Source organism: Diabrotica virgifera, chromosome 2 (genome assembly GCF_917563875.1).
Source record: "Diabrotica virgifera virgifera chromosome 2, PGI_DIABVI_V3a".
Taxonomy (NCBI): Eukaryota; Metazoa; Arthropoda; class Insecta; order Coleoptera; family Chrysomelidae; genus Diabrotica; species Diabrotica virgifera.
The window spans coordinates 210,180,419-210,205,079 of record NC_065444.1 but is presented as its reverse complement, the minus strand read 5'-3'; the positions used below and the strand labels follow the sequence as shown (position 1 = coordinate 210,205,079).

General features: G+C 32.1%; 1 protein-coding gene across 2 annotated transcripts in view; it reads left to right on the top strand.

The window, feature by feature from the left end:
• Window positions 1–24,661, top strand: part of LOC114331564 (dystroglycan 1) — a 1,301,763-nt gene that overhangs the window by 711,992 nt on the left and 565,110 nt on the right. The window lies entirely within an intron of this gene.

Here is a 24,661-nt window from a genome sequence, read left to right as displayed (position 1 = left end):
TCAAACATCTTACTAAACGATGTTTTATTAAAAAAAATCTCAAAAGTTTAATTCAAATGATACGACGACGCGACGTCTCAAAAAATGTAATTTTTACAAATTTCATAGTTTTACAGAATTAACACCACTTTAAGACGGTATTACTCAAGTTTGAACAGATATATTACAGTTTTGTAGGTGTTTTTTTAAGATTATGATGTAGTCTTTAAAATGCACTAAATTATTTTACTTTAGAAATGAAATATACTATTTCTTTTTAAGAAAATTAAGAAAGATAACAAAAATGTAACACAAAAACAGAAAATTACCAGCTAAAAAAAATGTTTATACAAGGTGATCAAAACTGTTTTCTGTGAAACTTACCTAAAATACATTTAATAATAAACTTCCAACAATAATAAATGTTGAACAAAATTTTTTTTTAGTTGTATGTCTGCGTAACTTTGAACCTATTGATAACTTTTTTATTATCAGTCTTACGAAAAAAGTTATTCTTTATAAAATACTCTGCATCTCATCTGCGTCTCATAATGGATTTAAGGTTTTAAAGAAATAAAACAAACATTCAAATATTTGTAGAACAATTTTAATACACTTGTTAGATACCTTAAAAATGCGGATTTATTGTTGAAACAAAACATCGTTTAAATGCTGGCCGTCTTCTTCGTAGCAGGCTGTTAGCCTAAAGCGCAAGCTGCGGAAAACTCGCTGTCACATCTGAATGGGTATGTTACGTATAGCATTGGTAATGCAGTATTTCAGTTGCTGGATGGTTTCTGTTACTGGATCCGTGTAGACCATACTCTTTAGGTACTCTTATAAAAAAAAATCTAAGGGGGTAGGTCTGGGGATCGTGGAAGAAACGGAATATCATTTATGGAAATAACCGTGCCACGAAATAGTTCTGTAACTGCGCTGATCGACATTGCCGCAGTATGTGCCGTGGCACCATCTTGTTGAAACCACGTTGAAATCATGCGGGCGCTATGCTGTTCACAGTAACCATACGTCCTGCTCCACCTTCAAAAAAGTATTTTGCCGAAGACGGACATGACACACCATACGGTCACTTTTTTGGAGTGTAATTGTCGTTGAAGCTTTTGCCACGGATTATCTTGGGACCAATACTGAAATCCGCATGTCGGCGCAACCTATCTAAAACGTATTAAGTTGTGAGATAAAAAGAAATGAAACTAGTCGAGTTGGGAAATTTAGCCATGCTAACCTATACATTTATTATATGGATTGTTTCCCACCTTTAGACGTATCGCACGAGTTTGGAAACTACCACTGTCACAGTGACAGTTTTAGTTGACATACTCCTCTGATACGTGTAAAGGTGGCATACACATACAGACAATATAATGTAAATGTATAGGTTAATATCGCTAAATGTTCCAGCTCGACTAGTTTCATTTCTTTTTACCTCAGAACTTAATACGTTTCCCATCGTTTGTGCTATTTTGCCGGTTATTAGTGCGCTCATCACTGTATAAGCAGTGGGGTTCTTACGGTCTCCTCCGCATCTCACATTTCGCTCGCCATAGTTTTCTATCCACCCATTCGTTTTCTTCTATAGCTCTATCTGCCATAGACTGTTCTATGCCTTTCTTTCATGTTTCTGTAGACCTTCCTCTTCTTCTTCTTCTTCTATTTATGAGTGTGTAATTTAATGCTCTTTTTGGCCACCTTTTCTCTGGCATTCTCATAACATGACCATATCATATAAATTTCTTTGTTTCTATTTTGTCAACCGTGGAATATACACTCTTTGTCCGTCGTCTTATTTCCTCATTTGGTACGTGTTCTAATCTAGATAACCTGCATGCTCTACGTAAATAACCCATTTCCGCTACTTCTATATTTTTTCTTTCCTTTCCTGTGAGTTGCCAACACTCTGCCCCATAAGTTGTAATAGGTTCCACAATTGTTCTTTAGATTGTTAATTTTGTATTCAGCTTCACCGTGTTAGACCATAGTAGACCATTTAAAATACGAGTTGCTGGATAATAATTTACATTAATAAGTCTTTCAGGAATTGTTACACAATTTTAAAGTAAAGTAAACACAATTTTAGTAAATTGAATTGTTATTGTTTTGTTTCTTGACTTTTTATAAGCTTTGTCGATAAAATTGTACAATTTTTCATGTCAATAAAGCATATTTCTAATTTCTTTAGCAAAAGTTAACAATTCCTTTCCTATTATGATTCTTCGGCCAACCTCTATCAACTCTTAAATTTTCATTTGGTATATGTAGAATTACCGTATCTTCATTATTTTCTGACTTATCTTATTGCAAAAAGAGATCTCTGGATAAACAAAGCGAATGACTTTTAAAATAATTGCTGGATCGATGTGAAATTTTGAGGGTTTGTTAATGACCACAAGACATAACCTTGGGCGCAATAACAAATATCTAGGTAGGTTGATGTTTACCATTTTTAATCAATGCACGATTTTGTCTTATTTTGCAGTTTTTGGATCAAAAATTAATTTTACAACTGTTAGCAATCGCCATTTTAAAGCCTTTTGATGTTTTAAAAGATAACGTTTTATAACTTCTCAAATTTTTAATGTTAAGCAAAAAATAAAAAAATAGCATTTTTTGTGCTAAATTGTTTATATAAGTCGTGTGCTAGCATCGATAGTGTACACATCATTGAGTGCTCATTAATAGTTTCTACAAAAAAGTAAACCAAGTTAAGTTGTTCCGATAGGTAAAACTACTAAACAAAGGTAGGATTGTTCTTTATATTTTAAAATGAGTGATTTTACGGGTGGCGAAAAGCCACCCCCCGATAAAGATAAAGATGAAAATATGGATACTGTAAATCCTCCTTTCGATCTAAATAATAGGTACAAATCATCCGATAAAGGCCCGTATTTTGTATTGGTTGAATCTATAGATCCTAATATTAAAAAATTATCACCAGTTCGAGTAGGTCATTATTTATTCGTTACTAGCGTCTTTAAAAATGATGTTATTGATATTAAATTGGTAGGCAGAAACAAAGTTATTATTTTTAAAACTCACACATGTGCAAATAGTCTAGTTAATCACGATATAATTACTTCTAATAAATTTATTGCGTATATTCCAAATTTCTTTAACCACAGGAAAGGAATCATAAAACAGGTTGACACATTCTTAGACGAAGAATATATGGTTGATAATATTTTTTCTGACCAAAAAATTACCGAGGTAAGACATATGAAAAGAAAAATTATCGATTCAGATAATGAGGTTGTTTTTGTTCCAAGACAAATGGTAATTTTAACATTCGAACGAAATATCACTCCTCAATATATTACACTAGATTTGGTAAGGTTTCAAGTTGAACAATATATATGCTCCGTGGTACAGTGTTTAGATTGTTTTAAATTTGGTCATACTATGAGGCAATGTAAGGCCACATCCATCTTGTGCAAAAATTGTGGCAAAGATCATGAAGACAACTCTAGCTGTAGTAATCCTAAATATTGTCTACACTGTAAAACAAACGATCACACGTCTTTAACGAAACAATGCCCAGCGTATCAACATCAGTATAAAATTATGGAGAATACCACGTTTAAAGAAGCTGAGTTTATAGCAAAAAACCCATCTTATGCCAAAATTACGACACACAATCAATTTCAAGTGCTTAGCAATTTAAATAATTTTCCTCAACTCCCGACTGTCGCAAATGACAGTATAGTAAACTATTCCTAGGTCCTAAATTGTTTATAAATAAAGAAAAAGCCGTAGTCTTCGCAGATAATGTATAGGTTTTCTTTACGTAGGCCTATACTAACTAAAAAAAATTCGGATACCTTGAATAGGGCTTTTCATCGATTTTCAATTGTTTCGAGCTTTTGTCATATGTTTTATAATTTGTGTATAATATTAATATTGACGGATTATACGACATATGACAGAATTTCGAAACAAATGACTGTGAATGAAAAGCCTTATTGTCACAGTCGCGATAGAAATCTTATTTTTTGAGTAAACAACGAAAATAGTTAGTGCTTGTAAAGAAGTAAGATAAGGAATATGAAATATTACATAACTCACCCCAAGACATACCTACATTTTCGAATTTGTTTATTAGAAAACAAAAATATTTGGAATATAATATTGAAAACGTCTTTAATTTTATCTAGCCAAATGTATTAGCATATTTGATGTATAGTATCAGAAAAGCAAGCATTGTTATTTCTGCATATCCCATTATTCTTGTTGTTTTAGCATAAACCAAACCCCTCGGCCGCATTAATCACGTACCACTGCGTTAATTGAACTTTTCCAGAATACGTCCAGATATTATTGTTGGAAAGGTATGTCGGGGATTTGCCGACGGCTATTGTCGAACCAAACAACAGCAAGGTATGAGAAAATTATTCTGGCAAATGCCAGGATCCTGGATCTCCCCGCAAGAATAAAACTCTGCCTCCCCGGGAAATGTGAATGACAACGACAGGACGAGGGACGTCGCTAAAATTACATACCTGCGGTTTTGATGTCAGTTAATTACTAACAATTTGACCTGGTTTGCTGAATATTTGAATATTTAGCATTTCCGAAATAGTTTTCGAAATATGAAGGAATTAATAGAAACAGAAAAATACAGCCTGTACAGAAATTTCCATATAACTTAATTTATAAATTCATAAATACCTATATGAGAAAAATAATACAAGTACCTGCCAAATTACTTGCTCAGTCTTTCTAGCTTAGTTGCAATAAGTAAATAATAAATAACTGAATAAAAAACTGATATAAAGTACATCTGCATTTCTTCCAATATAGTCTCCAATGCTTCCAATATTTTCGCTATTAAGTAATATATGTACATATAAGTAATATCTTAAGTAATAAAATATAAGTCCTCTCAACCCATTGATTCTTCTTTACTTTTATTATCGTTGTGCCCATGAGAAATTTAGTCAATGTTTCTGGTCCGTGAGGCTAAATGAAGACACATCCTCTAGATATCTCAACCATACTGGGTTGTTGGTCATGCTTGTGCACCATGTTTTCTTTGAGTTGCTTCACGTAAATATTTGCTAATAATGCAGAGAAGGATGAGCCATGGCTAATCCGAAGTTTTGTCTGTAAAAGTAAAAAATCATTATTAAAGGCTATCCTAGTGTAAGAGTACGAAATTCATATATTTTTTTTGGGAATTTCCAAAATAAAAAGTACTGTATCAATTGGTTTGAAAATTTGCACGATTATTTCATTCATAGCAGATTCTGACCAATAGAAAGCTACAGAAATAAAAATTACAGCGATTATTTTTTAATGATTTTAACTTCCAATCGTATAGTAAGATATTTGATCACGTGTTCAATTCTGTCCAATCAGATTAAAATTATACTGAGAATTATCTACTGTAGAAAATTCTCGATAGAATTTTTTTGTTTACCAATTTCCTAGTTTTGACAACTGTCACATTTAAGAAAATATCCATAATATACGTATTAAAAAATAATCTTACGAATATCACACGACAGTAAGAATAAAAAAGAAAATAATGCTTCATTTTCTACTCAAATTTGTTGTCATTGGGCAATGGCCACTCGAGCCCTGCGGGCTCTCGTGTCTATTGCCAGACAACAAATGTTCGAAAAACTGTCGCATTATTTTCAATTTATTCTCACTCTCTTGTGATATTATACCCGATTATTTTTTAATGATTTTAACTTCCAATCGTATAGTAAGATATTTGATCACGACGTGTTTAATTCTGTCCAATCAGATTAAAATTATACTGAGAATTATCTCGTGTCTACTGTAGAAAATTACCGATAGAATTTTTTTAAGTAGATTGTTTCTGTTTAATGGCAACCAGTTTCCTAGTTTTGACAACTGTCACATTTAAGAAAATATCCATAATATACGTATTAAAAAATATTCTTACGAATATCACACGACAGTAAGAATAAATACTCAAATTTGTTGTCATTGGGCAATAGCCACTCGTGCCCTGCGGGCTCTCGTGTTTATTGCCAGAAAACAAATTTTCGAAAAACTGTCGCATTATTTTCAATTTATTCTCACTCTCTTGTCTTGTGATATTATACCCGATTATTTTTTAATGATTTTAACTTCCAATCGTGAAGTAAGATTTTTCATCACGTGTTTAATTCTGTCTAATCAGATTATTACTTCATCGATAATTTTCTACTGTAAAAATAGTCTAGGCGCCAGAGGGGTCACCGTGTCCTTTTTAATTCTGATGGACAAACTCAACGGTTTCTTATGGATTTTTGGCTGATGTTTACTAATTTCGAGGGTGGATTTCGATCCGAGTGGTCAAAAAATTGTTATAAACAATTTAATTGTTTATAAGGCTCTGGCTCATAAACTAAAAGAGATACAAAAAAATGTTTCAAATAAAATTTGTTTCTTAATAAAAAACGAAGAAAAAATCGTTTAGTAAACTCAAATCCAATAATTAGAACTCAAGATATTGAAATATTAGTGCACAATGCAAATTGGAAATTGCAAAATAAGTATTTTTCGAAGCTTTATCGATTGTAACTCGTGTTCTACGTATGAAAATGAGCATTAGAATGTCTCATTTTAAAGCTTAATTAATAGGTTTCTTAAAAAAAATGTACAATAATTTGTTTATAAGGATTTCAAGCAAATTTGAGCCATAAACATTTATACTTTAATTTGAGCAAAACGAACAATTTGAGCTTATGAAAATGTTCGTAAGTTTATTTTTGGCCAAGATATCGATATTTTAATGGCGCGCTATGAGGTGCAAGATCGGCTCACAGTCAAGTAATATCGCGGTAAAGACACCGATCGACTGCTCTCGTGTTACATTATTTTGCTCACGAGGCCTTGCCTATTCTTAGTAAATAATATCAGCTGACTTTTTAGTTATATTTCTGAAATATTACTTTTTAGTATTTGTTTTTCTCATTTAGTACAAAAAATAGAAGACAAAGTAAATAGAATAAAAGGTTATACGAGGTACAGTATAAGATGATTTAATATAAGAATTATATAAAATTTTCTTGGGATCTTTAAAAACGAAAAATGAAGATAACGTATATATACATAGAAATTATAATTTGCATGGAGAAGTTAGCAAGTGAACCTTTACACTGTGAGTATGAGCCGATCTTGCTCCTCATAGCGCGCCATTAAAATATCGATATCTTGGCCAAAAATAAACTTACGAACATTTTCATAAGCTCAAATTGTTCCTTTTGAATTCTTCTATGATTTTTGTTAATTAAAGTATAAATGTTTATGGCTCAAATTTGCTTAAAACCCTTATAAACAAATGAATGTCCAATTTTTTTAAGAAAATTATAACTTCAAACGGGTATAACTTTAAAACAAATAAAAACAAAGTAGTTTAACAAAGTAGTTTGTTTGGAAGCCTATTAATTAAGCTTTAATATGAGACCTTTTAAGGCTCATTTGCATGCGTAAAAGCCGAGTTACGATCGATTAAGCTTCGAAAAATACTTATTTTGCAATTTCTAATTTGCATTGTGCACTAATATTCCAATATCTTGAGTTCTAATTATTGGATTTAAGTTTAGTAAACGATTTTTTCTTCGTTTTTTATTCAGGAACAAATTTTATTTGAAACATTTTTTCGTATCTCTTTTAGTTTATGAGCCAGAGCCTTATAAACAATTAAATTGTTTATAACAATTTTTCGACCACTCGGATCGAAATCCAACCTCGAAATTCGTAATCAGCAGCCAAAAATCCATAAGAAACCGTTGAGTTTGTCCATCAGGATTGAAAATGACACAGTGACCTATATTTGGCGCCCAGACTAAAAATTATAGTGGGATTTTTTTAAGTAGATTGTTTCTGTTTAATTGAAACCAGTTTCTTAGTTTTGACAACTGTCACATTTAAGAAAATATCCATAATAAACTTTTAGTTCTGCGTATAATGTCAAATTTTCACGAGGAGAACACAAATCGGCAACTTTAAGCGCTCCACTTTACTTCGATAAGATTATTTCATGAATACAACTGTATTTATAAATAGTTCTTCGTCTAATTCTAATATCTTGATCTAAATATTTGCTAAACTGTTAATTGGGATCAATGTCACTGAATGTTTTTATACAAAGGCTTGAATTTTATATGTAAGTATTAAAAAATTACCTTACGAATATCACACAACAGTAAGAGTAAATAAGAAAATAATGCTCCACTTTTTCTCAAACTGGTTGTCATTGGGCAATAGCCACTCGAGCCCTGCAGGCTCTCGTGTCTATTGCCAGACAACAAATTTTCGAAAAATTGTCGCATTATTGTCAATTTATTCCCACTCTCTTGTGATATTAATGCCGATAATTTTTGATAATATCCCGTCGTCAAGCACTACGTCAGATTATCTTCGTTACTACGTAAAAATAAACATTCAGTGACATTAAGGACAATTAATGTTTTATAACTTGTCACAGAGAACACCAAGAAACAGGTTTAGCAAATATTCAGGTAAAGATATCAATAAAATATTAGTTAAAATGATTTAAAGAGACAGTTTTATTTATGAAATAATCTCAGCAAATTACACTCGATCTCTAAAATTATTATGGACTTTTTGCCCTTGTGACACTTTGACATAATTTCCCTCCCCTTCGAGTCGTCAAATTAAAAATGTCAAAGTGCCTCTCGGAAAACAAATCTATAATTTTAAAGCTCTCGTGCACTTACTGCTGAACATTTATTATAAAAAGGAGTTATACCAGGTAGAATGACAAATGAGGTGTCAAATGAAAGCTTATAATACGAGGATCGTACTAAAGGTGAGACATTTGACATAGGCTGTCTGTCCGTCTGTCCGTCCGACCGCGAGTATAACTCTTCCGTCACTATACCACGTAGAATGACAAATGAGGTGTCAACTGAAAGTTTATAATCCAAGGATAGTAGTAAAGGTGAGAAATTAGACCTAGGTTGTCTGTCCGTCTGTCTGTCTGTCCGCGAGTATAACTCCTCCGTCACTATACCAGGTCGGACGGACAGGCGGGCAGACAGCCTAGGTTAAATTTCTCACCTTTAGTACCATCCTTGGATAAGCTTTCATTTGACACCTCATTTGTCATTCTACCTGGTATAATGACGGAGGAGTTGAGTTTGCAAACAGACAAGACGGACGGACGGACAGACGGACGGACGGACAGACGGACGTGGACAATTCAATGTTTTCACATTTTTTCAAAATTCGTAAAAACAACAACATAATAAACTTTACTTAATTGGTGTTTCAAAACTACTTACTTTTAACACATTAGGTACACAATATTACAAGGTTTCTAACAAGTTAAACGTCACAATGATTTAAAATAATCAAGTAAAAGCCTATATATACATAACATATTAGAACATACCTAAAATACACAAAAATGATACATTTCACACACAAATATAATATCACAAAAAATTGTAACGTGATGGTATGAAAAAATAGAGGATACGGCAACGGTGTTACATGTGACGGTCGGACCGGGTCGGATTCATTGCCAATATCTACACAGACATATTAGGGTGCATTAATACCCAAGATGTCCAAACAACTTTACTTATATTTTAATAATCACTTTTAAGTTTTGTTTCAAGATCTCTGTTAGTCCCACTCACTGCAGCAGTAGAGCTATGTTTTTTTCACGTTGCCAGCAGATGGCGCATAAATCGTTTAATTTTTAATATTTTGTTATGAAACTTTTTTACATGTACTTTATTTTAATATAAATGTTCGTGTCATTTTTCAAAATAATTGGTAGAGTACTTTTTATTTTAGAAATTTCCAAAAAAGTATAGAATTTCGTACTTTTACACTAGGATAACACACCTCAACTCAAGTTAAAAATGAGTGTTGACTCTTACTATTTTAAGGTTTTCTCCAATGGTACCTTGGTGAAAAGGCTGATGATATCGAAACTTACTAGCCTATTGCTGAAATTGGAATCCTTTTCAGCTAGTTTTTGCAACAAAAGTTTTTTAATGTTGTTTTATTTGAACAATATATTACAAAATGGAACATCTTCAACAACTTAACTGATATAAATACTTTAATAGTATAACAATAGTATCTATATTTTTTTCTTTTCCAGGTAAGCTAGAACTTACGATATAGCAGAGAATGGTGAGTAGTTTATAAAAGATCTACAATATCAGATTACGGTAGACTAACCCAATAAATCCCTCTTTTTTTCTTGATCATCGTTATAGTTCTCTTAGTATGTCAGTTTCTAGTTTCACCGTTTTTTTTTCTTTTTCGTTTGCTTAAGTTCATAGTACGCAAATGTTTACCACAAATATATTTATATCTACAGTAGTTTACGTAGTAGTAGTTATGTCGAAATACTTAAATTAATTGCAGACAACGAAAGTAAAAGCCTTGACTTGATAACGGCATTGTTTAATAGATATACATAAATGAGACAAGTCAAACTGCTAAAATCAACAGTCATAACATTACCTAAAAAATGCAATTCTTCACAGTCCGATGATTATCGAATACTAAGCTTGATGTCTCATGTCCTGAAAACTTTTTTTAGAATCATCCATACCCGAATTTACAAGAAGTGTTCCAGATGAGTGATACTCAGTTCGGATTTCGAAACGGATTGAGAACACAAGAAGCTCTTTTTGCCTTAAATGTATTAACACAACGATACATACAGAGTTGGGGTAAAGTATGGAACTAAGCAAATATCTTTACAACGAAAAGAACAATATTTATGAAACTTTGCATGCAAGTACAGTGTCGCAAAAGTCATCTGATGCCATATTATTTGTTACTACTCCACTTCCGGTTTCACCGGAAATACCCTTAACTTATTTACTTTAAATGGGACACCCTGTATATTTTTGCGGGCGTGCATGATTTGGACGCTAAATTTAAAATTCGACGCTGAAAAATAAAATTACCTGTTTCTGCATACATGATTTGGACGCTGGGTCTAATTGAAATGTAAATGGAAAGTCAGGTAATAAAATTCTAGAGATTAAGCTTGATAAGGTTTATTTGTCACTTTGAAATAAATAAGACATACATTTTACGAAATGGTATCGATCGATACAGTTAGTTTGATACTCATGTATCCTATCTCTAACAAACATAACTTTTTTTCTACTCTTTGGATCTTTAAGTCTATTACTTTCATGGACACTATTAATTTTAATGTAAGTTTCAGTTTGAAAATTTTACCTGAGCAAAACACTTTGAGCAAAATTTTACCACGATTACTTACTAACGTTGAAATTTCCATATTCACTATTAGTTTATATTCCTGTCTAGTACATGAGTTATTGTAAATAGACACAGGTTTATGGATTACAAACAAATTACAAGTTTGTTTTTTGCTGGAAACGAAAGTAATTAGTTTCGGTAGTACCGTAAATAAATTATCAATATGTCATCAGATGTTACTATACAGAATGTCTCACCGAATAAATCCTATTCTACCTCTTACTCTACATCAGTGGAATTTATACAACCCGTTGGATGTGCATGATTTGGACGCTAAATTTAAAAGACCCAAAGGAGGAAGACCCAACCCTTCGGTCCTAACTTTACTTTGTGGCAGCGTCCAAAACACGGGTACTTTTAAGACCCTCAGGTACTTTAGCGTCGAAAACATGCCCGCCCATTTTTGCAGATTTTAAAAGAACTTGTTTGTTTTTAATTCATACATACCAAGTTTGAAAGAAAAAACTATTAAAACAAGAAATAAATCTCTTTACAGTTAAAAAATACGTTAATTTATTTACGTTAGACCAATGATAATAAAACTAAAAAAATAATTTCAAATGTTGAAAATGTTTGCTGTTCACCTCCTGATAACGTGCAAGCCTATAAATAAATTCGTAAGTCACGTTTTGCAAGATTTCTCCACGTATTAGTTCACATTCATCAATTATTCTTTGTCTCAAATTCTGCAAGCACGTTAGTCGCCTAACGTAAACACGTGATTTTATATAACCCCAAAGAAAAAAAATCTAACGGATTGAGGTCCGGAGAACGGGCGGGTCACTCTATGAATCCTCTACGTCCAATCCATCGATTTGGAAATACCACCATAGCCGATTATCATTAAAATTTCAATACGATCTTTTTCACTTAAATGAACCATTTTTAATACAACTTGTTTCTGTCAATTAGTTCAGTAATAGTTTTACCTACTATACTAAATTCAAATAAGTCATGCTGTGCATGTAAACAACAATTTTAGTCTACAGCAGTGGTGCTCAGACTTACACTGCGTGGGATCTACCACATAAACTGCAAGCGTCCAGCGATCGACTGCCAGTAAAAAACACAATTTTGAAAATAAAAACTTTATTGAACGTTTCAGTTTGATAAAAAGTTGTAACTACAGATAGTTATAATTAAAGTCTTATTTTTCATCTGAATTTTATTTGAATGTTGATGCATGGCACTGCATATCCTCCACAAGTTTTTTCATATGATGATACGTAATTTCCGAGGACCAAATGTAAGCATGATGAGAGATGTTCGTCAGCCTATTCATCATCAGGACTTTTCATTCCGGTTGGAATGTTTGCCGCTCTTACTAAGAGCTCACTGATTCGCTTATTGCGGTGAATCACTCCGCATTCCACTTGTATGTTGTCAAAGTTTGTTGTATGACTTGGCTTTCGTTACAATTTTCTTCCATTTATTTTGATATGCGCATAGTTCCCTCCAGTTTCTCACTTCCAGAATTTTGATATCTCTCATAACCTGGTCCTCCCATCTCTCTATGGGTTTTCCTTTGGTATTTCAGTTTCTGGTTTCCATCTGGTGATCTTCTTAATTAGTAGGTCGTTTTTCCTTCTCTGTATGTGTCCTAGCCGTTTTAGTCTCTTCATCTCATTAATAAATCTAATATATCTTCTTCCTTCATTATGTCTCTTAGTTCATGGTTCATTCTTCTTCTCATTTCTCCGTTGTCCATTCTTATCGGGCCCATAATCCGTCTGAGGATTTTCCTTTCGAATATTCTCAATTTTTCTTCATCTGTTTCCGTGAGGCACATTGTCTCAGCTGCGTACGTAACTACTGGTCTGATTGCAACTCTGTATATTTTCAGTTTTGTATTTCTGGATAAGTTCTTGTCCTTCATTAGCCTACGATATCTCTAGTATGTTTTGTTTCCTGCTAGTATTCGCTCCGTTACTTCTTCACTTCTCTTATTTTGGCCATTTACTACTACTCCCAAATATTTGAATTGTTGAATTCTTTCAAAAGTGTAGTTTTCTATTTTGATTTATCTCATCCTGTTATCTTCTCTTCTAGAGGAAAGAAGATATTTTGTTTTTCCTTCGTTAATTTCTAGACCTCTTTTCCGTGCTTCCTTTGCCAGGATTGTTACTGCTTCTTTTAATCTTTCCTTGTCTCTTCCCATAAGAACTATATCGTCTGCATATGCAACTATTTGTTTTGAGGAGTGGGCTATAGTTCATTTAATTTTGCTGGCCTTGACTGTACCTTCTATTGGTCAGCAGATTACAATACTTTAATTTCACTACCTATATTTGGGCAAATGCAGACTCACACATGTACGTTGATGCAAAGAATGCTGTGAGCTACAGATATACTTGCCTCAAAGATGAATATTTGTCAGACGATATAAAAGATCAAAACATCGTATTGGTTGCTCTGGACTTAATGTATAGGTATATCCGAAATTATTTTCAATATCTCATTTTGGACGAAAATGATCTCCGTATTGAACGTAATGGATATTTCAGTGACAAATTTGTCCACCTATTCACAAGAAAATGGATTAGACATGAATGTTACGATATCTGCCAGTTTTTTAAAATCAGCGAAGCGTCTTTCAAACTTGCTATGAACTGCTTGCAGCTCCGCGATCTACTTCAAAAACTTTGACGATCGACCGGTCGATCGCGATCGACCCTTTGAGCACCGCTGGTCTACAGTATAGATATAGATGGTACTCGTTTATTTCCTACTACGTTGTATTAATACAAAAAATTATCTATAGATACTTTTTAACAATTTTTTTCTACCAAATTTGGTATTTATGAATTAAAAATTACAAGTTCTTTTAAAATCCGCAAAAATATACAGGGTGTCCCATTTAAAATAAATAAGTTAGGGATATTTCCGGTGAAACCGGAAGTGGAGTTGTAACAAAAAATATGGCAACAGATGCCTTTTGCTTCACTGTACTTGCATGCAAAGTTTCATAAATATTGTTCTTTTGGTTTCAAAGATATTTGCTTAGTTCCATACTTTATCCCAACCCAGTATACATGAATGGTTATGCATGTTTTATTGATTATCGAAATGCATTTGACTGCCTTAGCCATCAAAAGATGATCGAAATTCTAAGAACAACTAGAATTGACGAGCAAGACCTGAGAATTATCTCAGAACTATATTGGCACCAAACGGCAATAAATCCGATGAGGAATTCGACAGGGTTGCATCTTATCACCGCTATAATATAATCTGTATTCGGAGTCTATAGTCAAAGAAGCATTAGTCGAGGTCTAAGGTGGAATCAAGATTAACGCAACCATGTTTCATGGTCGTTTATCCTGAAACTAGTGGTCTTGTGGTTTGTTCCACGTAAAAATTGTTGTATTCACAGTTATTTTATAGATGCAGTTCTCAGGTCTCTCTTGTTGGTGTTAAACAACTAGGTGTTTGGTTTTGGACATATTATATCTCAATGTATTGGTAGTTTTGAATACTGTTGTGATGTAATTATTTTTTATTCTTTTTAATGTTTCTGATAAGCCCTGTACATATTATGGTATTGTTGTCATATTTAAATCAATTCTCTCTCTACAAAACCTGGATTATAGCCTCAAGATGGCATGCTTTTCGCGATGGCTTTAATTTATCGTAATCGTACTGCAGTCGTTATTTTGTGTTATTAGTTTTCCTAGCTACGTGTATTTTGCTTTTTGTCTTCTGGCATCCTACCATTAGCATTTCGTTAGTATTAGCTTATCTAATACTGTTAAATTAAAACCCATTAACAAAATTTTACTGAAACACAATAAATACATTAAACAAACACATATACAAGTAGCTGTATTAGTGTTATTTGGACGTTTACTTACAATTAACTCAAACTAGATAAAACGTACAATAATTACACGATACAAACAATTCCAACAATTTAGTTTGTTATTTCTAATTTTCAGATTTCTTGGAGAAGTACTCATGTTTAATTTTATTAGTCAAGTCAAATTTTATTTTTTTAGCTCCACCACCAAAAAATTTAGTTCCACCGAGCATTAAATTTTTTTTATAATAAAATTATTATTTCGCATGATTATAGATACGATGATGTACTCGTAGAAAAAACGGACGCGTTGTTATGCGTTCAAAGATTACCTAAGTGACACAATTTGTTATATTGCATGAGTGATCGTACATCACATGTATAATGTTGTAATAGGTCGTATGGTGAATTTTTTACATCTTTAATCTTGATTTTCATAGCCACCATGTCTTTGATTTCATAAAGACATCCTCCCGTTTAAGGTGTTTTGGTCTTTAACTTCTTCTTCTTGAGGGGACATCTTGGCGCCATAGGTCGGAAATTATCATAGCTATTTAGGCTTAGAGACGGCTGATTTGAATAGTTCATTTGATGTACATCCGTACCATTCTTATCTTCGTCTTCCTATGCTTATTTTTCCTTGGATCTGCATAAGCAGTTGGAGCAAGTTCTATCTTTGTCAACGTTTAATATACAGGGTGTCTCGAAAACTTTGGTGTACGTTCCAATTAATTCATTATTGTGGTACCATTAGTTAAACACAACGTTTTTAAAACTTTTTTGCCTCTTAGTATTTTGTCGATAAGTTAGTTTTTATCGAGATGCGGCTTCTTTTCTAATATGTTTACATAAAAATTTTAAGGGGGTTTTGTTCCTTTAAACCCCCCAAATGTTTGGGTACGTTCTAATTAAACTATTATTGTGGTACCATTAGTTAAACACAGTATTTTTAAAACTTTTTTGCCTCTTAGTCTTTATTTGATAGGTCACCTTTATCGAGATGTGGCTTCTTTTTCAAAATATACCTAAAAATGTAAATTATAAATTTTTCAGATTATTAACAGGTCGCTACAATCGTACTTAACCATATACATACAAATATGTGGTGGATTCGACAAATATTCAAAATATCTCGATAAACACTGGCTTACCGAAAAAGTACTACGAGGCAAAAAGTTTTAAAAACACTGTGTTTAACTAATGGTGCCACAATAATAATTTAATTGGAACGTACACAAAAGTTTGGGGGGGGTTTAAGGGAACAAAACCCCCATAAAATTTTTATGGGGTGTACAAATTTCACTTTAATTTTTTTTAAGATGTTGCTACCATAAGAGCACATGTCCATTTCAAATAAAAAATCTCTAAGAGTTTTCGATATATGACAAAAAATCGATTTTCATTTTGTAACTTCAAAGGGCTGTAACTTTTTGAAGTTATACTTCTTTACGGGCGTAATGACGGTGAAATTTTATATGGGAAAACCTAGCGACCGGGCGCATGCGCATTATAACTTTGTTCTGATTGGATGTTCAAATGACATGACAAAAATTATCCAATATGGCAGCTGTGGCACAGCTGTGGGACTGTGCATGGTTTGGTTATAATGTATGCTTGTTGCGTTTTAAAATTTGTAGGAAGAGAAACAACAAACAAAAAGTTAGTTAATGGTTATACTGCCTTTTTAAATAGTTTTCATATTATATTTTTGGACTTATTTACATAGAAGAGATGCTTGTTGCATGCCAATGTGAAAGCTCATCAAACTGTGCCTAGTATGAGTGCCGCAGATCTCGCTTATTCAAAGCTAAATAATCTTTCACTGGTAAGTGTTTTATAAATAGTTGATCAAATTTTGTTATGATATTTGAACATAGCCACTTTGCACGACGCAAGTGATTGCGAAATTTATTAGTCGTTATACGGGCTCCGATACCTACCTTGAACCTACCAAAATACATAAGTAGTATGTAATACTTTTATTTACATAATTTGATTACCATCAAAATTTCTATCAATATTCACCTAATATATTGTCTTCTTACTCTATATTTTGTTGTATTTTTTCAATTCTAAATCATTTCAATTCAAAATCAAAATAATTTGATTTACATAAGTTAAAAATGTCAAAAGGTTAATCTGTTTAGTTAGACGATCTTCGCACATAATGACAAGCTGTCTCTGTGGCGAAGTTTTAATGCGGGTGAATCCCAATACAACGCAAATACCAGCCGCGTGGTAAGTTGGTTCGAATCCCAATAGAAACTTTTATTTTTTTATTTTTTTTATACATTTTATGATTGTATGTATATTTATTATATAATTTTATTTTCAGAAAATACGTATTTAGTTAAAAAATTTTCCGACAATTAATGTTCAGAAATCATTTGTGGAATTTTTAATGTGTTTTTTGACACTGTTTTAATAAAAATGTTTGAGAAGTAGTAAGTATAAATTAATTTAATATTTAAATAAAATATAAATAAAAAGTATATTAATTTCGTTTATAATCATATAATCATATAATAGAAGTATAACTTCTTACGTGCGTACAAAGTACACACACATTCTTTTTTTGTGTGCCTTATTGTATATAGGTAAGTGAGGTTCAATCAACCTAGTTTTGACCCCAGAATCTGTGATATAATTTATGACCAATCTTTTTGTAACACCCTGTATATGTCTTTAACTACTACTGTCTATTGCGACTATCATTGAAATTCTAAATAAACTTTTTTGTGTTTAAAATAATGTTGTATGACAGGTTAGGAAATTTCTTTCTTCTTCTTGTATCATTAAGTTAGTTTAGAGATTTGAACTATGTTCAAATTTTGTGAAATTTTATGTGAAAATTTGATGTGGACTATATATTTTAAGAATGGGAAACTTGCAGAGGAGGAATATGTAAGAACCACTTAAATGCTAAGTTCTGCTTGGTATATTTCTACAGTTTCTATACAACCTCCTCCCATAAAGTCCTAGCTGACTCTTTTTTTCGCAGTGATGGACTCTTTCCGACTGTTAAAGTGTGACAAAGTCTCACTGAATATTTTGTGCTTGAGAATAAACCTCTTCTTCTTAACATGCCTCATCAAGTCCTCTTGACGTTGGCGATTAACACTGCAAGACTATCTCTGTATTGAGCTATTCCGAATAGTTGTTCGAGTGTCCATATTCCCCTGCGTTCTTCGATTGCATTCATCATAATTAGCTGAAGGACATTATACTATTTTCTTGCATTATATGTTCAACTTATGCTATTTTCCTGAATTTGACGCTATCAACCAATTAACAAGTAATTCGTGCCCTGTTGATAATTGCTTCGTAAGGCACTAACTAGTACACTTTAGAAGACCAAAAATAATCATTTTTTTCAAGAATTTTTTGCTCAAAATATTTATTAAACATGAACATAAAACTATTTAAATATTAATATCTAACTCTTAAAGAGTACAAAAAATATATCTCTTTTCATTTATGCACGTACACTAATACTGTAGTGGGCGCAAAAGTCGAGGCCTCGAAAAATGATGGCGGACAGGTAATCTCAGGATTGGGATATCTGAAACACAAAAATCGTGCTGCATTTGAAAAAGGAAGGTTTTTTACGTGACAATTTACCACAATTTGACCAAAAAATAAAAAATAAATATTTTCTAACCATGAAAAACTAAAGAAAAACAAGCTTATTCTTCACAAAATTTTTCAAATTTCCGTAAAATCTTTTTTTTGTGGAATTCTTCACTAACGGTGGTAAATTGTCACGTAAGGAACCTTCCTTTTTCAAATGCCGTACGATTTTTTTGTTTCAGAAATCCCAATCCTGAGATTAAAACTATCCGCCATCGGAACTACTTTTTTTCGAGGCCTCGACTTTGGCGTCCTCTACAATATTAGTGTACGTGCATAAATGAAATGAGATATATTTTTTGTATTCTCTAAGAGTTAGATATTAATATGTAAGAAGTTTTATGTTCATTTTTAATAAAGAGTCTGAGAAAAAAAATCTTAAAAAAATGCTTATTTTTGGTCTTCTAAAGTGTACTAGTACCTGTATCTGCTTAGCAGGTCACGGTATTTTTAGTGCTCGTCTATACAACTACATTTCAAAAGTCTTTGAAAAGTCAAAGCAATTTGGAATCACAGGAAGAAGACCTCTTCCACGAGTTTTTTGTTTTCATTTTATAACTTATCGAATTTAGTAGTCATGAATGTAAGTGAACTTTGTAGATGTTTTAAAGTAAGCAAGTTGTGAAGAGCATCCTAATTAGAAGTAATGGCTTCACTCTACAAGACTTTTAAAGCAACTACCCTGAAAGTAGTTTTGTCCAAAAAATTTAATGGAAATGTACATACTATTGTTCTTCCATTCTAACTTTTCCTATGCGTTACGATTCATTTTCAAAAAATTTAACTCAAAACATAAAGTGAAAGGAACGTCAATGTGTATATATATTTTGTATACTGTAACTGTATACTATATACTATGCACACTGGCGTACGTGTCACTTTATGTTTTGATTTAATTTGTTTGAAAATGAATCGTGGCGCATGGGCAAAGATAAAATGGAACAACTGTAACAAAATTTAAAACAGTATTACAGGGAAACACACTTTTTCTGTGGAGCAGGTTATCAACAGCAAAATTAAAGGAAATGTTCAAGAGACCGAGGACCAGGGAGTAATAACTACTGCGATAAAAGTCTATATAGAGTAAATGGAAAATTACTTATATTTATATTATGATTCATATTACTTGTAAGATAGTAAGCACACGACAAAAAATCTATAGTCGCCCATTAATATAATAGAAAATAGATGTAAGTATTAACAATGTTTTCGATAAGAAAATCGAGTAAGTATAATAGTTCACCAATTAGGGTGACATTTATGGAATATGGTGGAAATTCCAATTTTTTTGCAAATTTGTCGTAATATTTGCAAGAAACATGATAAATATTTAAATAGATGATTATACCTCCTCGTATCTGGTGATATCGGGCAACCCATAATTCAAATATTTACCCATGCGAGCTCCCAAGAATTGTTGAGAAATGGATGATTCTTCAACCTACGGATATTTTTATATAAATATGTAAAAGATCAACAGTCTATTTTTAACTTTGCAATTTCCGGTTTTAATTTTTTACTATAGACCAAAACCAGACTTAAATGCCCACACTGTCGCATTTTAACCACAAACCACTGGAGCGTTAGTCATCCTATTATTCAGCCCGTGGCCGTGGTTTGTTTATATTCAGTTAAAGGAATTTTTACCCGCATGTTGCAGAGGCGTAGTCAATATAAAACACGGAAATGCAGATATACACTCGGTTCTTTTCAAAAACAAGTACATAGTTAACGCTTTGGCCACACGGCCGATTTTTTACGGCGCGATACTGTGATAGTGATATCCCGGGTACACCTCCTGAAATCAAAAATATTGCAAAAGCGGTAACGTTGAATTTGTTGCCAGAAAAAATAAAGACATTATACGAAAACCAATATAATCTCTTTGTACCGTGGTGTAATAAGCAAAAAAAAAATACAAATGTGTACTCAGAAACGTGACACTATTACTTTCGAGTAATTACCGCTCTCCGCTTCGCGTCGCGCGGTAACTATTACTCTCAAGCAATAATGTTTCACTTTTCGCTCTTATGTTTTTAATAAGTACATAAATAAGTATTTCAAACCCCCGTTGTAGGCCAGGGTAATAAGACAAAAATATACCCTGTTCGTGACACTTCAGCAGGCAGGGTACTGAAGCGTTTTTTTGACAAGTAGTACCTATATGAACAAATTGTAACTATTTCCTGCGTAGGATCTGGCGGCCATTTTTATTTATAAACAATTAACTGTCAAAAAATGGCATTTTTCCTTTTTTTCTAAATAGTCCAGAAAGCCACTGCGCATCCGCTAGGAAAAATATTCTAATTCGGATTTTTTGCACAATCTTACTCAAAAAGGACTCCTTTTAACAAATTTCCATGTTGCCAGGACCAAAAGGTGGTCAAAAATTTTTTAAACGTTTTTTTTTTGTTTTTTTATTTTTTTTGCATGGAAAAAAGTTTTTTTAGGTTTTTGGATCATTCCAAACAGAAAAGCTCTTTAGTGACTTTTCTCTAAAAATGATAGTTTTTGACATATAAGCGATTAAAAATTGAAAAATTGCGAAATCGGCCATTTTTAACCCTCAAAAACTAGGTGAAAAACTGAAAATTTGAATGTTGCCAAGGTAGGTAGATATTCTTTAAACATCGATTGATGAAATTCCGAAGAGTTTTTTGCAATACAATATTCAAAACACTTTTGTTTTTTAATTGCTAATCAAGCGTGCGCGACACTATTTTCCACCGACATGCGACAGTATGGTGCAAATGAAAGGAATAAATTCGTTGTTTCGTAAACCGGCGACTTTAAGGAAAAATCCCGAAACCGGTCGATTTTTATTTTTAAGTTGTAATGTTGTGGAATATGTGGTATACTAGTGACGTCATCCATCTGGACGTGATGACGTAATCGATGATTTTTCTAAATGAGAATACGGGTCGTGTGCTGGCTCATTTGAAAGGTTCTTCAATTCTCTATTCAGTAATATAAACACTTACATAATTATTTATACAGGGTTTCCAAAAAATTTTTATTAAATTAAATTATTTGACAAAAAAAGAAGTAGAAGGACACACTGTATAAATAATTATGTAAATGTTTACATTATTGAATAGAGAATTGAAGAACCTTTCAAATGAGCTACCACACGATCCCTATTCTCATTTAAAAAAATCATCGATTACGTCATCACGTCTAGACGGATGACGTCACTAGTATACCATATATGGCACAATATCATAACTTAAAAATAAAAATCGACCTGTTTCGGGATTTTTCATTAAAGTTGCCGGTTTACGAAATAACGAATTTATTCCTTTCATTTGCACCATACTGTCAGTGGAAAATAGTGCCGCGCACGCTTGATTAGCAATTAAAAAACAAAGGAGTTTTGAATATTGTAGTGCAAAAAACTCTTCGGGATTTCATGAATCGATGTTTAAAGAATATGTACCTACCTTGGCAACATTCAAATTTTTAGTTTTTCACCTAGTTTTTGAGGGTTAAAAATGGCCGATTTCGCATAATTTCGATTTTTAATCGCTTATATGTCAAAAACTATCATTTTTAAAGAAAAGTCACTAAAGACCTTTTCTGTTTGGAATGATCCAAAAAACCTAAAAAAACTTTTTTCCATGCAAAAAAAATAATTTTAGGAAAAAAACAAAAAAAAAACGTTTAAAAAATTTTTGACCACATTTTGGTCCTGGCAACATGCAAATTTGTTGAAAGGAGTCCTTTTTGAGTAAGATTGTGCAAAAAATTTGAATTAGAATATTTTTCCTAGCGGATGCGCAGTGGCTTTCTGGACTAAAATTCATTGGAAAACAGTGAAACTTATGATTTTTTTAGTACAAATATCTTTGAGATTATGGAAAAGGCTTTAAAATGGCATATTACAAAGTTTGATATACTCATTTATTGTTAATATAATTGCGAAAAAAGTCGGAATTGCAAAAAAAATTAGTTTTGCAATAACTGTTGTAAAAATTAGTGTACAGCTTTGAAATTTTTTGTCAAATGACGTTTCTTTGGTGCTTAATATGTGATAAAAATTTCAAAGCGATTCATTCAATTGTTTAAAGTTTATTCGAATTGTTTATCTCAGAGAGCATTTTTTTTGAAATAACATAAGTCAGAAAAAGATGACGTTAGAACCATTCCACAGATGTCAAATGGAAGAGCATGAGCTATACTTTCAACTTGGTTTAAAGAAAGCTAATAAAAATGCATTTATTAGTAATAAATAATTATGCAAAAGTATCGTAAATATTTCCTTATAAACTTTTTGAATAACTTTTTCCAAAAAAAATAACTTTTTTACCCTGTTTTAAGTGCACAACTACGAAGTAATGTTATTTATATCATAATTGATAAAAAATTGTAATAAATATATATAATTTCTTATAAAACAAAATAAAAAGGTTATAAAGAAAGATTTACGATATTTTTGCATAATTATTTATTACTAATAAATCCATTATTTATTCGATTTTTTTAAACCAAGTTGAAAACATAGCTCATGCTCTTTCATTTGACACCTGTGGAAAGGTTTTAACGTCATTTTTTTCTCACTTATGTTATTGCAAAAAAAATACTCTCTGGGATAAAAAAATTTGAATAAAATTTAAACAATTGAATGAATCGCTTTGAAATTTTTATCACAAATTAAGCACCAAAGAACCCTTATACAGGGTGAGTCATGAGGAACTGTACATACTCCTGCCTCGCATAGAGGCCCTTATGGGGAATAACAAATGACCATTAAAAGTATCTGCTTCCATTGTTTAATAATATACAGGGCGAGTTTCGCATTTTGACAGAAATTTGTATTCGTCATAATTTTTGAACGGTCTGATCGATGTGTCTCTTATTTTGGTCAATCGTTACACTATTACTACCTAATCAACTGATTTAGTCAAACTAGAAAAAAATCAGGTCCGGCTTTAAAAAATTAGTTCGTTTGGGTCTTAGAAAAAATTTCACCCTGTATATGCTTTTTGAAAACTCTAATATGAATTTTACAAATTAGACAAATAGGCCATTAAAATGGCGTATTTATTTTTTCCTTCATACGATTACTTAATTTTTTATAAAATAATCAAATTTGACTACGAATTAAAAGTTTGGTAAAGTAAATCATAGATTTAATAAAATTAACTTTTATTAGAAAGAACAACTAGACATTTTTAAATGTCTATAGGCCCCAGGACATATTCGACTCAGTCTGAATAAAATGAGTACCTTGGGTAAAACCAGGGGTAATAATAGGCGGTTGAAGCGTAGCACTGGCCCTGTTACCTTCCTTGTATACCCTAGGCCCTAGATATAGCAGACTACCCTGCGATACTCCCAAAGCCGCGTGCGGTATAAAACGGGAGACTATTATTATTAACTTTTATTACAAAAATTATTTTTTTAAACAAATATTTAATTTATGTTACCACCCAATTAACTGATTTATTCAAACTAGAAAAAAATCAGGCCCGGCTTTAAAAAATTAGTTCGCTTGGGTATTAGAAAAAATTTCATCCTGTATACGCTTTTTGAAAACTCTAATATGAATTTTACAAATTAGACAAGTAGGTAATTAAAATGGCATATTTATTTTTGTCCCCACACGTTTACTTAATTTTTTATTAAAAAATCAAATTTGTCAAAATCGCAATTTTACCATAAAAATAAAAAAAATTAAACAACGTTTTTCTTAAAATTAAAAGTTTCTCCATTTTTTTTTTCTATAACACGTCTAGACCTAAAACTCCCCATACACTTCTCTTTGAACTCTATAGTTTAACCTAGACGTGATCAAATAGACAAATTTTAAAAAAATTCACTTAATTTGTGCGATTTAACTTTGCAATTCACGAATCTGCACCTTTTATTTTTTTAAATTCATAACTTTTACGAGAAGAAGACTGAAAGTCTACAACAATTTTTATAGTCTTCACAATAGTAAGAGATATGTGCTGTAAAAATTTCAGAAAAAAAAAATGGTAAAATGGAACAGAGTTGTAG